Raw genomic sequence first — 15,453 nt, forward strand, 5'->3', positions numbered from 1 at the left:
TATTGAGAGACATGCCTTTCAACAGTTAAAGTTTATTTCATTGCTTTTATGTCAAACAAAATATGGCTAATATTAGTCATATGAAAGCTCACATGTTTTCATGCCTTAAAAGAGTGGTGGGGTAATATTTACATTTTGTTGCAATAAAATCTCCTCTAGAGATTCTACTGTCCCTGCCACATTCAAATCATTTTTATAATGAAAATAAGCAGGCACAGAAACATGAAAATATCTATAATTTCTTCCCTGCAATGAAAATTTTTGATCTCAACTAGGCAAGCTTAACTAAACTAGCCAGCACCTATATTAGTATGTCTGTCTCCATGTGTGTACATATTGTTCTCAACAGGGAAACCTGCTGGCTGTAAGTTGAACAGTCTAAAAATATTAAAGGATGAGAATTTTCAAACAGTGGATCATAGCAATGATAGATCTTTTGATGTTTGTCCTTTGTAAACACTAATCTATCACTGCAGCCGTTAAGCCTGAAGTCTCTAGAGCAATAGCTGAAGCTTTTAAAAGCAGCTACATTTTCAGTAAAATCATAACATCACAGTTTTTGCTGTGTTGAAAATTATTAATATTCTTAATGCTGATGAAGTAGGAAGGATGCTTTTCTTTGTGAAAATCCCAAAATTATGTGTAAATTTTTATTAGAAACATATCAAAACATAGAAAACTGATGGCAGAAAAAGATCTATCAGTAGTGTTCCATTCAGTCTACCCTCCGAGATTATTTTTGTTTTCTATTTATTTATCATTTTTAATTATTTATTTTATTTTATTTTTATTTTTGTTGAATGATGGACATTTTTTATTCCAAGCATATTTAAAATCAGTTATTGATGACTGATCCACTACGTCAGCTGGAAGTTGGTTCCAAGTTTCCAATTATTCTTTCTGTAAAGTAACACTTTCTAACATTAATTTTGAACGTCCCTCCTGTCACTTTGAGGTTGTACACCCATGTTCATGATTTTGGCTTAGTATCAAAAATACTGTCTTCTAGAACCTTGTTTTTAGAGCTATGATGGCACAATGGTTAGAATGCAGTACTGCAGGCTAACTCACAGCTCACTGTCAGGAGTTCGATTCTGAACTGCTCAAGGTTGACTCAGCCTTCCATCCTTCTGAGGTCAGTAAAATGAGAACCCAAATTATTTGGGGGGCAATATGCTGACTCTGTAAACTGCTTAGAGAGGACTGTAAAGAACTATGAAGTGATATATAAGTCTAAGTACTATTGCTATTTACGCTCTTAATATATTTAAAGTTTTCAATCATGTCACCCCTTTCTCTTCTGTCCTCCAGGCTGAACATATTAAGTTCCTCCAGTTTTTTTATTTTTCTGTGAAATGATGGAGAGTATAACAGCTAACATAAACCTATTAGTGAAAGAGGAAGAGAAATCACAGCATTTTCATGTCAATCTATAAAGTTCCCTAGCAGTAAGACAGTTATACATCTGCAACTTTATGTATAACTTGCATAGATCAGTCTCTCTTTGCATAACTTCTATTATTCATAAATCATGTTCTGTAGAGTCGTTATAGGCTTATGGTTTTTGCCTGAAAAGTTTTATGAACTGAGACCGTTTAAGAACAAATGTCTGGTGTATCCCAACATCCTGTCCTCAATAAATAGGGCCACATTCTAATGAAGAGCTTTGTTCTTTAATGGAAATGATTCAGGTAACAAGAGATCCAGTCATTTTATTGCTGGCAGTGGAAATGTATCCTTCTTCTCTAAGACTGAACCTTGAAGAAGCCAATGCTGCAATCATCATCTGACCTGTTTATCTGTTCCCCTGTGATATCATACACACACACACAAATCCTCTTCTCTATTATTTGAACTCTTGAATCATTTATTTAATCCTTTAAAAAAGCTGGGTGGAAATGACAAATTAAAGAATAGACCTTGTACCATTTAAAAAAAAAGCAAACAACTAGAATCAAGGGAAGGAGGGAAGCAAAATAGCTGAACTAGCATTTAACTCTCTAGTATGCATTCCTATAACTTGAGTTCCAAAAATGGGAAAGGCTTCGCTTGTGCTGTATCAAAAATATAAACTTAGGAACATTTCATATTTTAAATATTCTATGAATATTGCATTTGTCTTTACCCATGGGTACTTGTGCCTTAGGACAGAAGCATTGAGCTTTCTGACTAATAGCTGTTATATAATGACTGCAAAAGCACTCAGTATTCCCATCTTCCATGCATTTCCCTCTGTGATTTCTGGCCTCATTTATTTTAGTACTAAGGGTTTTTTTTTTTGTTCTGTTACTTAAAACCTTGCTTTGAAAGCTCATGGGTCTAGGAAATTGGTGTAGGCAAATTCTTTGAAAGGGATGCTTTACAATATGCAGTAGTGTGTAAGTGGAAGCTTTCTTTCAAACATTAAAGCAGCTGCCTCTTTTTCCCAACTCTGGCATCTTCTTGAGAACACTTTCAGATTATCTGTTTTCCAATATAGTAAAACTGGAAAAAGAGGTAGCTGCTTTAATGAGTTTAAGAAAGATGACTCAGATAGTCTTTTGCGCACTGAAACACCTCTTTCAAAAGCTTTGCATAGCCATATTAAATAGATTACTAATTCTAAACATGATGAGTTTCACTGATGATCCCAAGCTACTAAGAATTAATTTAATTTATGACCATAATAACTTATATGAACAAATGACCAAACTGTTTTTCAGCTGAACTTGCAGTTGAAAATATACTACCTACATATAGTAACTCAAACCGGTGTTTGAGTACAAGAGTTCCGGATCTAGCACGCGAGAAGCTGGGGCATTAGCAATGAAACATGACCTCAGCTCCAATATTGAAACAAAAATAACTAATTGTACTTTTGCTACTTCAAGGTAATTAAAACTGACAAAAAAAGCACTAACTTACTCAGCTGAAGAAGACACTATGTGTAAAATGGAGCCTACATATGTATCTGAAAAAAGATAGATAGATGATAGAGGATAGATAGATTAGATACAGAGGTGGTAATCTGCCGGTTCTGACCGGTTTGCCTGAACTGGTAGCAGAAATTGTGGGTGGCCCCGCCCACCTGCCCAAGCTCTACGGCATCCCATTTAGGCCCTTTTTAAAGGCAAAGTACATGGGCGCAGGCGGAGCGCATGTGCGGATGTGGCACATGCACTCATATTTGCGAACCGGTAGGGAAGGTAAGTGAATATTATCACTGATTAAATAGATGATAGATAGATAGATAGATAGATAGATAGATAGATAGATAGATAGATAGATAGATAGATAGATAGTTTCTCCATCTATTGATTCTGTTGCATACACTCATACATACACACTCACAAAATTTTCCTGGTAGTTTCCTGTAACAAGTATTACTTGTGATCTGGCAAATTTTGCCAGATGTTACATTTTGCTGTAAATCATGATGTTGTAAGCTACAGCTTGTGCTGTCAGAATGAAAGTAAATCAACAGAAACATGATGTTCAGTTGTTTTAGCTGAACAAAAAAAAATGTCTATCCTTGTAACCTTAATTTGCAAGGACATTTTGCCCTGAAGATTTAATTGTGATTCTTGGTAATCTTTATATGTTCTTTTCCTCTTCAGGCTAGAATATCAACATCATGTAGACACATTGCTACTTTGTATAGTAATGTTTGGTTCTGTTTATCCTTGATGTTTTGTCTCCCATGTGTTAGTAGCCGGGTAATGGAGGTTAAAATGATTAATTTCCTCAAGTGCTGGTTATAACCAATTAACAAGAATTACTCATCACACTATGCCATGGTTTGGTTAACTATGATAGCTGACTAAGGGCAATTGCCTGGTCCTACACAGCACCAAGAAATAAACTATGGTTTACAAACCAAAATGGCTCAGTTCTTACTCCACGCAACATCAGTTTTATGATTTAAAGTGTGAACTTATTCATCTATACTCTCCCTCAAAATGTTGCATTTATTATAAAATTTGTATTGAATTACATTTGCTGAGATTCTCACACAGCCATTAATTATACAGTAATCAAGTGCTATGCTATTACAATAGTATGTTTCTCAAAAATAGTGAAAAGCCACATAACTTAGTATAAAGAGGCTATTTCTTTTTGACTGAAACTGCATTTTGGCAGGAATTATGGCACCTATGGAGGGAAGGAGGTGAATTCTATTAACTAAAAATCTCCTGCTGGATGTTTGCTGGAAGAACTTTTCAACCTTGGGAAAGAAATGGTTCAGATAGTCCACATACAATGCCCACTTTGAAAGTAACCTTCCACTTAAACAATGTTTGGCCTTCATGCAACTTTGATCTAGTCTTCTTCCTTCTGCCAGTCTTCTTCAGGGATTCTAGTCTGAACCTAAGGTTCAGTTCAAGGTGGAATTTGTTTGTTTAGAATAACAAAATGGAAAAAGTGGAAACAAACCAAGCAACTAAATTATTTTGGGATACGTATACATGTATAGCTGGCAGCTTCACCTAACCATGTTGGAATAGCTGCCAAAGACTGTTTCAAGGAACTCTGGGAAAATATCCAAACAAATACATGTTTTGTTTAGGGCAGACCAGAAATCTTCAAGAGACCAGATGAGAGGGAAGTTCAAAGACTGCAGAAAGAGTAGAATATTTGGAGAAATGTGATTAATCTTGTATCTGCACTGTGTCTTTTAGGGTAAACAAAGAGAAGAAATCTTAGAGCCATATTAATGTTCTATTAATATCCATACCCTTAAATGACAGAATAAGTGTACTGAAGGGAAACACTGACACTAGAACCCCTTCCCAAATCTTTTAGAAATGAAAGGACATATCAAGAAAGTAACATCTTGAACTTGGATTGTCCAAATAATCTGAAATTATATGCAATAACTAGTTTTCTCCCAAGTCAATTTAATTGCACAGGTCAGCAGTAGTTTAAAGTAAGTTTTGACCTGCCTAGATACAAATTGTCTAACAACATTTGAAGTGAGGATGGGTTTACTGTGGCCCTGTTTTGAGCTGTACTCGGTTTTTTACTACTTACAGTGAGACCCTGTTGTACAAAACTCTTACTAACTCTTCCCCTGCAATTGATTTACTTTGCAGTGTTGCACTTGAATCAGTGGTGGTTTGCCAATTTTCTTACTACCGGTTCGGGCACGCTCCTGCTTGCGCCGCTTCCGTGCATAAGCATCAAGGCAGGTGGGTGGAGCCTCCCGCCGCAGCTACTACTAGTTCGCCTGATCCGGGCTGAACCAGCAGCAACCCACCTCTGACTTGCATGGTAATTGAGTAACTGGTCTTCATTTTCGGTTGGCAGTCAGAATTCTGTCATGTTTGTTCCCTTTATCTTTTTATATTTAAGATTTCCATATATGAGGTCTATGAGATCCTGGTACATATTGCCAGATTATCTAAAGTTGTCTTTTAGGCACGTAATCTAAACAGTCCAATTCTACTTCTGATTATTAAAAAAATAAACCCATTCAGTGTGGCTTGCTCTCAGATTAACAGACAGGGTAGCAATGGAAAGGTGCCCGATTAGTTCATTGTTGCTTTGCTTTCTTTTATCTGTAAATAGTAGTCATAAAAATCAACAAGAATTTTGCCTAAAGTATGGATATGATGATTTTTTTTTAAAAAAAACAAAAACACCCTACAAAAATGGAAGATTGTAACATACAGTATTTTTACCAGGGAAGTAAATACGTATTTACCAAATCAAAAGGTTAATTTGGAAAGGAATGGCTCTCTGGAATAACCTGAACATACCTTTTCATATCAACCCAATGTCTTTCAACCCAACATGAGTTTTAAAATATTTGATGTCACTTTCTCATTTTGTAAAGAAGGTGAGCAAAACAGGGTTTTGCAGCACAGCCACATCTCGGGGAAGGCTTATGTGGTTTTAAATTATGCTTGGTAGCCCAAGACATTATTGCTGCACAACAATGTCTTTGGCTACCAAGAGAGAGTAAGAGCCATCTTTCTATTGTCATCCTAGACACTAGGGCCTAAAGTAGGGGTGTCAAACTCATGGCCTGTGGGCTAGATGCGTCACAAGCTGGCCATCCCACCCTCATTTTGGCAAAGGGGGAAAAAGTCATGATATGTCATGTGATGAAAACGTGACACTGTGAATTTGACACCCCTGGCCTAGAAGGTAACAGAACAATTAAAAAATCAAACCCAGCAACTGCAGAAATGCAATAGTTGATGTGGAAGTCAAACATTTCATACCTGGTTACAGAAAGAGAAACTTCTTTGTCTTGTCAGCAAACCAGGAACTCTTTGGTCAAGGGCAGCTATATACCTACCTTTTGGCAGAATGAGAGAACCTTTGATGCTTTCCAATTCTGAGGACCTTTATGTAACTTTGGGTGGTGGGAGGGTACTTATTTGTGGTTAGAATTAAAAGGTTAAATGTGAAGAATAGGAACAGTCAAAACTCAAGTCTCAAAGTAGAAATGTTTTAAGCACTAGTTGAAGATAAGACATGGGGGAACTAGCTCTCAGCATAGCTTTTCAGCATCTCAAGAACTATGACAGACAATGATAGCTCTCCTTTTGCAAGCCTAGCCGTAGCTTTAAAGCTATTTAGACACTGACCTTATAGCACAAGGATGGGCATCATTATACTCCACCCCTTTTTATAACATCTTCATTTCCATGGGAGCTAATATACTTGCAATGGAATAAGGAGAGAAACCAACAATGGAACTGATTCTTTGTCTGAGCGAACTTAGGTTGGATAAACCAACTCTGGCAAAAGAAGGATTGTGCTTTAAGCAAATGGAATTATAGATAAAGGAGCTAGCATTTCACTGGCCAAAATTTAACACATCAGAAAAAATAATAAACATGATGTTCAAAATATTAAAATTCAATATGTGCAACTAGAAGAGTAAAAAAAAAAGGCAAAAAGATTCTGAGAAGAAGAAATCTGGAACATTATTAAAGTTTTTAATTGCAAAAAGAAAAAATAGCCTAAAGATAATCTGAAGGATTCAGACATGGATGTTGTGTTTCACTTATTAAATAAAGTTAATTTCAATGTAACTTGGTGAGGAGGAGAGGAGTTAACATGGTAGCATAACCAAGTGGCTTGTTAGCAAGTTGTTTTTGTAGCATAACCAAGTAGCTGACAGATCATCCTTAAATATATAGGTGTCCTCCAAATAGATTATCTTATTTCTTTCACTCACCAGATAGCCTTCAATATTGTTTTTCCTTCCTTTCTCGCCGTACTCTCAATGTCCCTACTTATCTATAATAGGGACATATTTTGAAGTTGTTTGTGAAGAACATAGCAAACTACTTGAAATATGAAAACCCTAAAAATGTGTGTCTTTAACCTATTTAGGTGCTAAATTAACTGAATTTTGCAAAAAAAAATCCAAATCCAAAACCCTTGGTATCTGTACACAATAATCTAGCATTCCACAACTCACTTGTTAACTTTCCTTAGATCACACAGAATGTAGAACATTCTGAATACTAAGAACAATTAAATTCACCCACAGCCATTTAAAGTGGTGTAAACAAAAATAAGCTCTAATGCTTACTCTAATTGTAGCAAATGCAGACACTGCATCTCCATCAGCAACAGTAGCAAATATTCTGCACAAAAGCTTACTCATTAGGGAGATTTACTGGACTGCTTTTTATTGGAGGAGGAAACACATCCCATTGCTGATGTTGCAGAGGAGAAATGCTTATAACGTGCAATATAAAAGTTGTGAGATTGTATAGGAGGTGCCTGTTTTCCGTTAACAGATGTAAACTTAAAGAAAACTTAAAAGTAATACTTATAAAAACTAATTCAAACTAATCCAAATGTTCATTGCAGGATTTCCCTCTCCAATTGCATGCTTTAATTAGTATATTATTTCTTGACACAACGTATGGTTTGCATTTAATCTGTTAAATTGAAATGGTGCTGCAGTAACTTGCTAACATTAGAATTAAGCCTTGATTTCCATTGTAATTGAAAGTGAGCATTTCGAATTGCTTCACATATAGGGAGGTATAATTTTGACTTTAAGGAAAATTGGCCTTTTTAAATTAAAGGAAGCCTTTGACTGGGCTTGGTTGCTGTTATTCCAAGAGGAAAAAAAGTCTTCCTTGCTTTTGACCAGCTTAACATACGCCTTCTCTGACATAGCGCCTTTGTGCTATTATGCAGCAGATTGGATCTAAAACTTAGGAGGGAGCCTGACCTGTCTGCATTTTTTAGTCCTTCTCCTCCCCTGTCCTTTATTTTCCTTCTTTGAGCTATCCATGAGCAGAGGACTAGACTACAAGAGAAAGACACCAGGTATTAGCTTGCACAGACAATGAGATGTTATCTCACAAAAGGCTCCCCAGAGCAGTGACAGCTCAGCAGCTATACTTGGTACAAAGAAAAACCTAGTCTCTGTTGTTTGGGGCTTTTTTTATCTTTAGATTCGATTCTAGTTAAATCTTTTGAAGGCACTGACTGAAATACTAGTGCCCTTATAATCCCTCCCTCTGCTCCTGTGAATCCAAACTATTCATGGATGATCTAATTGAATATGTGCAGAAGGGGGAAATTGCCAATGATGATATACTTTGGCTTTAATAATAATCTTGGTGTCTAACACAGCATTGCATCTTAATACATGATAAATTAAAAGCAAGTAATCATAGCACTAATGAATAATAGATCAGCTATAATATTAAAGGAAAATAATGGTCACTTTTTCCACCATCTATACGTGACTAACATTGGCAATCCAGCACATTTGATTTAATTTTGAGAGGCCATGTCTCATTGTGATGACAGAAGATTCATTAAAAACTTATTGATATTCCCAACTCAACCTCTGTATCAGATAAAGGGTAATGATAGAATTACTCATTCGTTCCTCAAGTTAAAAACAAAGACTTATTATCATGATTCTCAGATTCCATTAGGCTGCTTTCTTGCTGAATTATTTGAAGCCATAGTCAGCAGAGAAAAGGAATTTAACTGCAAAAAGTGTATCTATAACTATCGGTGTACTTTATAAAGGTTAAGAAAGAGCCCAAACAAAACAATTCTTTTTCACATTTTCTACTCAAAGGGAAATGGGATTCCCTCTTGAGAGTCAACATCCAGGCCACATTCCTGCATCCATACATCAGTATATGTACAACAAACATCAATACAGACGTACACATTACACGCACAATCACAAATCAGAGGACAACATTCTAGATAATTGCTTGCTCAGACATAATGAAAAGGCAGATTAAGCAAGCATATTAATATGAAAGTAGCACAAAAGGTGGGGAGGACATTAAACACATTTAGAAATACTAGCTGGCTTTGATTTTTAAGGATGCTAAACATAAGGCTCTGACATTACAAAAATTTACACCTTACAGCATAAGCAAAGAAGTTCAGTTGAAGAGACGAAAATAGTGCTAAGAAGACATTGACACAGAAACACCAATAAAAGCTTTTAAGGCAGCCATATTGAAGCATTAGTGCAAGGATGTCAAGTTGGTTCAAATAAAATACTAATACAAACTAAAAATAATCATAGAGCAGACAGCAAGGAAAGCATATCTACCCAACACAAACACAGGGAAACAAAACATACACAGATATTGGGGAGGGGGTGTTCCACTCATTTAATTCCATAATTTTGAAAGCTGCTGCTGCTGATACAACAGCTATCCTCCATCCATAAACTCCACCCGCCCTTTATTTGGTTTCCCGTTTTCAGAAAAATCTAGTTATGTTGAGGAAAAGCCATCTTTCCGCTGACCAAAGAATCCAGATAGGAAAACAATTGAAAACTCATTGTTGGTCCTTGTATCAGCTTGTAAAGCAACTTGCTTGCCCAAGATTCTTTTCTTAAAAAAAAATACTTACCAGAATACCTGGAGAAAGGGGATGTTAAAGGGAGCAAGTTTCCAGCTAAAACAAAGAAGCGAGCTAAAGAGAAAGAAAGTGCAAGTGAAAGATAGAAAGCACTTTTTAAAGAGGACAAAAAGAAAAGGGAGGTAGCCAGTGAAAGCAATTTTATATGAAGGAAGAGAAAAAGAAGGTCCTGAAAAGTTAGGAAAAAAATTGCAAATGTAAGGACCAAGACTATGCGATAACTGCATTTCAATGAAAAATTGATTAGAATCCAGGAAATTATTGGTGTGCAGTGGTACATTTGTTAACATGTGTAGAACCAGTACAGATTTTGAAGATATCAGAGGAGTGATCAGAGTACATATATATTGTATGGTATTGTGGAAGATAGTGTACTAATAGTAGAGTTCAACTCTTAGCATCTTCATATATTTTGGTCACTGTATATTTAAATTGTTAGGAAGTGTACAACCAGGTTTATGAATGTTTTACTTATAATTGTCAATGGAAATATTGTATTACCTGAGATAAAATACAAGAATAATGACTATTACTCCTAAAGGTTATGGATTTTTTGGAATAAATACTTTTGGGAATTATTCTTAAACTGAGACAAAAATGTTTCTAGTTCCATAACTTTCAGATAAACCTACTACAAAATTATAAACTAAATTACCAGCTGCATATCCCAGAAGAAGGAGGAGGTATAAATAATATGCTAATTAAAAAGTGCCCCAAAATGTTGATGAAGTTAACATAGGTTTGCTTTCTTGGTGAACTGTAATAAATAAGAATCATAATCAGACACGGAAGCTCTGCTTGGGTAAATATGCTAGCAAGAATCATAGCTTTTTATACATTGGGTTAGCATAATGAGGGGACATATTTATTTATTTGCAAGTTGGATCAGTTTAATGGGAAGGCATATTTTGGAAATACTCTGCATGGAAAATGACCTCTCAGATTTAAGCTCTTCTCAAGCTTATTATACTAAATTTCTAGAGCAGACTTGAAATGAACTTGGCTGTTTAAATAATGACATGGGCAGTTTCTCTTAGTACTTAACCTGTCCAGAAGACATTATAGGGAAGTAATATAAAGACACAATTAAATAAAAAAGAGACACTTTTTTCCTATAGATAAAGTGTCTCTAATATGATAAACTTCAGGGGCTATTTCTGAATCCAACTGCTGATTTGCTATAGTGAAAATATTGCATTTTATTACTGTCAGCAATGTACAATAAATCTAAGCCTTCTGCTTTATTTTTTAGATGCCCATAAAACAATGGCATTGTTTTTCTAAAACATCATAGTCATGCATATAATTGCAGCAGTGCCATATTGCTTGCCCTCACTCCAGGGATCATACAGCTCCAACTTTTGTGGGTAACTATTTTTTTTTGGGGGGGGGGGAATTGATCTGTTCCTTCCTCATGCTTCTGCAACACCTAAATATCAGGGGATATTGTTATGTCTGGTGACCTAATTCAGATGCTAAGCTCTTGAGAATCTCAGAATCACCACAATCATTTTATATACGTAATTTTATTTTATCTGTCATTTCCTAGAAGGTGAAAATAATAATTTCATATCTAGACAAATAGAACCCCCCTACCAAAACATAGTTTACAGAAATCCCCCCCCCCCCGTTCAAGGACAGACAATAAAGCATTGAACACTGAGTATATACACATCTTGGTATTTGATCCTTAACATATGCAATCACTCTTACCAGTGATTATTGAAACAAATAATGGGAGACATATAAAGTCCTAGATGCTATAAAAGAATCGCCCCATCTTCTCATAATTTTTTACAAGTTATTGTTAACATTGCCTGTGATTTTAATGCAAACACTAATGCCTCTGTTAGCAAACAAAGAACAACATATATCTGAGCTAGTCCCCTTGAATTTATTAATTGAAAAATTATTAATGCTGATGATGAATAGGGGAACCACTCTCTTTTGCTTGTTTTAGAACAGAGCCCATTTTCTAGGTGAGATTAGCTTCCAACAAGCAACCTTGATACACTCCTTAGTGTCAGTGCCTAGGAGGAGGCTCAAGTGCTCTGGCTCTTTTGTTCCTCAAGGATTCTATTTCAAACCAGTTTAAAATCACAAAAATGAGTAAGTCCTTTTTTTTTTACAGGAGAGATGAGTCGCCAAGGTGGAATTGAAGTGATGTTGGTGGCTTGATAAGAAAAGAGCATACTGTGGCCAAGGTAATCTTCATTATTACACAGAGATTGCTACTTGCGGTATTTTTCACACATCAATAAACAAATGTTTAAATTTTGTTCCCAACGTTCTATAAATGATTGGGTTTCAGCAAAAAAAAATAATACATGCAGTTTTGAAAAAGGAACTCTCCTTGACATACACACAGACTGAATTACTCACAAGGCTGCTTGTCTAACATGTTGTGATTCCTAAAAGACTTCTCTAAAATTTGAAGGACCTAACTTTTCTGCCTACTCTGAATGATTATTAGGCAGACCTACAGGTTCAACATCAGAGTAGGTACTTTACCTATGCATGTTCAAACTCTAAGATTTGACTACATCAGGGTGTCCTCCCACACCCTAGAATAAGAGTGAGCGAAAGATTGATTGGAATGATACCATATCACACATTAAATTGCCCCCCCCAAAAGTTGGGGAACCAAGAGGGAGTTTATATGTAAAAGAACTAAGAGCTCCACCATGTTTGATATGAAATATTACTGTGTTCAATACAAGAAAATACCTATAGCAATATATACTTTTTGCATCAACTTCCAAATAACAGGCACTGTGCTTTCAAAAAAAATGTAAAAAGCAGATTCCCCAAGCCTGAATTCTATTCATCTCTAGACCTTGCATGGTTTTTTTTCTTAAAATGTTCCTTTTAAGCTAAACATTTATGGTGTTCCAATTTTCGGTTTAGCTTCTTTCCCCTTTATCTTTGAAGTAAGCACACTTCTAAGGAAAGAGACTATTGTGTCGGAGCTTTCTCTAAGCATTGCAAACGTTCCTACAACTTGGAATAGTAAGCAATATGAATATGTGGGAGCAGATGCTCCTGACTGAAGATTATGTTCTTTCTTCTAGATAACTTATGAAAACATACAAAACAGAGAGACACAAACACATACAAAAACAGAGAAAGAGAAAGAGGAATGTTAATATTATTAGCAAATGCTCAGAAAGATATCTTAGACAAAAATCTCAATTCAGAAAAGAAAAAAAAAAAAAGAAAGGGCAAGGGAAGTGGCCAAATACTGATTTTAATTAGAAACATTTAGGTCAAAAGGACTTGCTTAACATCAAGGATGAAATGGCCATAAAATGCAAGCTAAATGGCCATGCAGAATATGGTCCTTTGACATAAAACCATATATAGAACTATCTGAGAGTTTAGGGTGCTCCATATCAGAAAGTATGTTCAGGCGGGTATTTTTTTAATAGTTTAATTACTGCAGTTAATTTGAACTGTTCTACTTCTACCTAGCTGACCCAAGGGGGGGAAAAAACCAACACCTTCCATCCGACTAAATCAAAACCAGGATCTCCACCGTGAGATAACGATGCTGCTATCGCCCCTCCCCCGCCCGACACCGAGCTCTCTCCTCCGAGATTGAAAAAAGGAAGCCCCGCTGGATGCTCCCAGCCTCTCCCGAGGGCACTTTTCGCACATCGTAACATTTTTCGATCTTTTGTGCCTGCGTTTATAAAGCAAAAGAAGCAGCGGCTGCTATAGGTTTCTGCCCTACTCCGACACGAGGGTTACCTTTCCAAAGACCCGAATCAAGCAGAAGGCGAGGGGGTGGGAGGGAGGCGAAAAAGGGATCCCGCTAGTGAGAGTTTCAGCTCAGGAGAAGAAAGAAAGTTAGTTCGGGATCCAACGTCGCAGAGCTGCTGGTCCAAGTGGGAGTCTTAACACTTCCCCGGTTTTTTTTTTAACCTACTTTCAAACTCTCCGGTTGCCCATCTGAAGGCGCCTTCCCGACCCTTCTTCTGGGGGTGCCCAGCCTCCCATTCCCCAACAATGCCCGAGAAATCTGCCTGGGCATCTTCCGCGAGTCGGCTTAAGGAAGAGCTTCAGACGCACCGAGGATCCTTTCCCTCTCTTACACACCCACCGCCACCTTCGTCTTTGGTCCCCCCCCCCATCTCTCTTAGCACCTCTCCCCCGCTTTCCCTTTCCGCAGATCTGGAGGCAGCGGCTACTTTCAAAGGCTCCTGGAGGTGACCAGAAGAAGCCTCGCTCCCGCTCCCCTTCTCATCCTTCCTTTGCAAGATCGGTCCCGAGACGCCCGGCTCCGAAGTACCAACACGCCCCAAAAGAGAGGCTGGGGCTCCCTTTCCCGCTGAAGACTCGCTCAGAGAGAGAGAGAAACCCAACACGAGGTCCGGTGTTTTTACCGGCTTGGAGCTTTTCGGGGAAAAAAAAAGATGACAGTTCAATCTCCCCACAAATAAAGAGGCGTTTATCCTGCTCTACCTCCCTCACCCCCGGAGCCGGGAAGTCGCCCTCAGCCACCTGGGCAAAGGCAAGGCGAACCTAGCGAGAGCGGTGAACAAGCGGGGGAGACGCGGACTCCTACCTTGAGCGCCTTTGCGGACAGTCCCTGGTGCTGCCGCCGCTACTGCCGTCCTGTCCTCTTTGGCAGAGGTGAAGAAGGGACCCGCTCGCCCCCTGGCCGCCAGCTTCCTTTGCCTGCCTCTCCTCCACCCGCCCACCCTCTGCCCGGACGAGCAGCGGGAGGGGGTGCTGCCGAGAGAACAGCCTCTCTCTCTCTTTCTCTCTCTCTTGCTTTCTCTCTCTCTCTCCCCCCCCAATCTCATTTTGCAGCCCGCAGTGATGAGCTCGCTCCTTTCTGCCTGTCATTCATTCCCTCCTCTCAACTCTCCAACGCGGCGCTTCGCTCGTCCTTTTCCAAGAGTCCCTGCGCCGCCGTCGCCGCCGCTACCGTCTTTGCTTACGGCTCGGGCTGCTGCAGAGCCGCGGCCAAGCGGGAAGGAAACGCTCGGTCCGAGAGAACAAAGCGGCCAGTGGCGGGCACCGCCGGCCAGCCAATGAGGAGCCGGGAAGGGCATCAAAGGGGACCTTTACCTGCGCTCCATCCGTGTGGGAAGCGCGGAGGGAGGGAGGGAAAGAGAGAGGGAGGGAGGACTTTCTCGGGCGGCGATGAGGGGGTGGGTGGTGCCGGGACCTCTCGGGTCATTGTCGTCAGTGCACAACTCCTGGGTCCCAAATTCTGGAGGGGCGGCCAGGAAGGAGCCCTCCGCACTTTCCACCTTTCCCTCAGCAGCCTTTATGGGCTCTTTCCCCGCCCCCCCTTCTTCGCTTGACTCAGGCAGGGCTCGGGGAGATTGATATGGTAATAAGCGCGGGGTGGCCATACTTTCTCATTACTGTGGAAACCGAGGGGGGTAGGGAGTTCAGGACAAAGGCCGTAAGCGAGGAGAACAAAACCAGTGGCTGGCCCTGGAATGTCTGCCATTTCTCTCTCTCTCTCCCTCTCCTCGCGGCCTCCTCCTCCTGCCTTTTTTTTTAAATTCAAAGCGCCCATTTGCAAAACATAAAGGGACAAGACCGCTGCGGGAGAGGACAAAAAGAGAGAGAGAGAGA

General features: G+C 38.8%; 1 long non-coding RNA gene across 1 annotated transcript in view; it reads right to left on the reverse strand.

Moving 5' to 3' along the window:
- The window catches only part of LOC106542512 (uncharacterized), a 94,655-nt gene extending 80,036 nt beyond the window's left edge, over positions 1-14,619 (reverse strand). Inside the window, exon 1 of the long non-coding RNA XR_015695912.1 lies at positions 14,426-14,619. This is a non-coding gene — a long non-coding RNA (uncharacterized LOC106542512). The remainder of the gene's footprint in view (positions 1-14,425) is intronic.
- Positions 14,620-15,453: the final 834 nt, after the last annotated feature.

The sequence above is a fragment of the Thamnophis sirtalis genome, unplaced genomic scaffold, assembly GCF_051295495.1.
Source record: "Thamnophis sirtalis isolate CommonGarterSnake01/CBP01778 unplaced genomic scaffold, rThaSir2_p1.2 scaffold_3, whole genome shotgun sequence".
Taxonomy (NCBI): domain Eukaryota; kingdom Metazoa; phylum Chordata; class Lepidosauria; order Squamata; family Natricidae; genus Thamnophis; species Thamnophis sirtalis.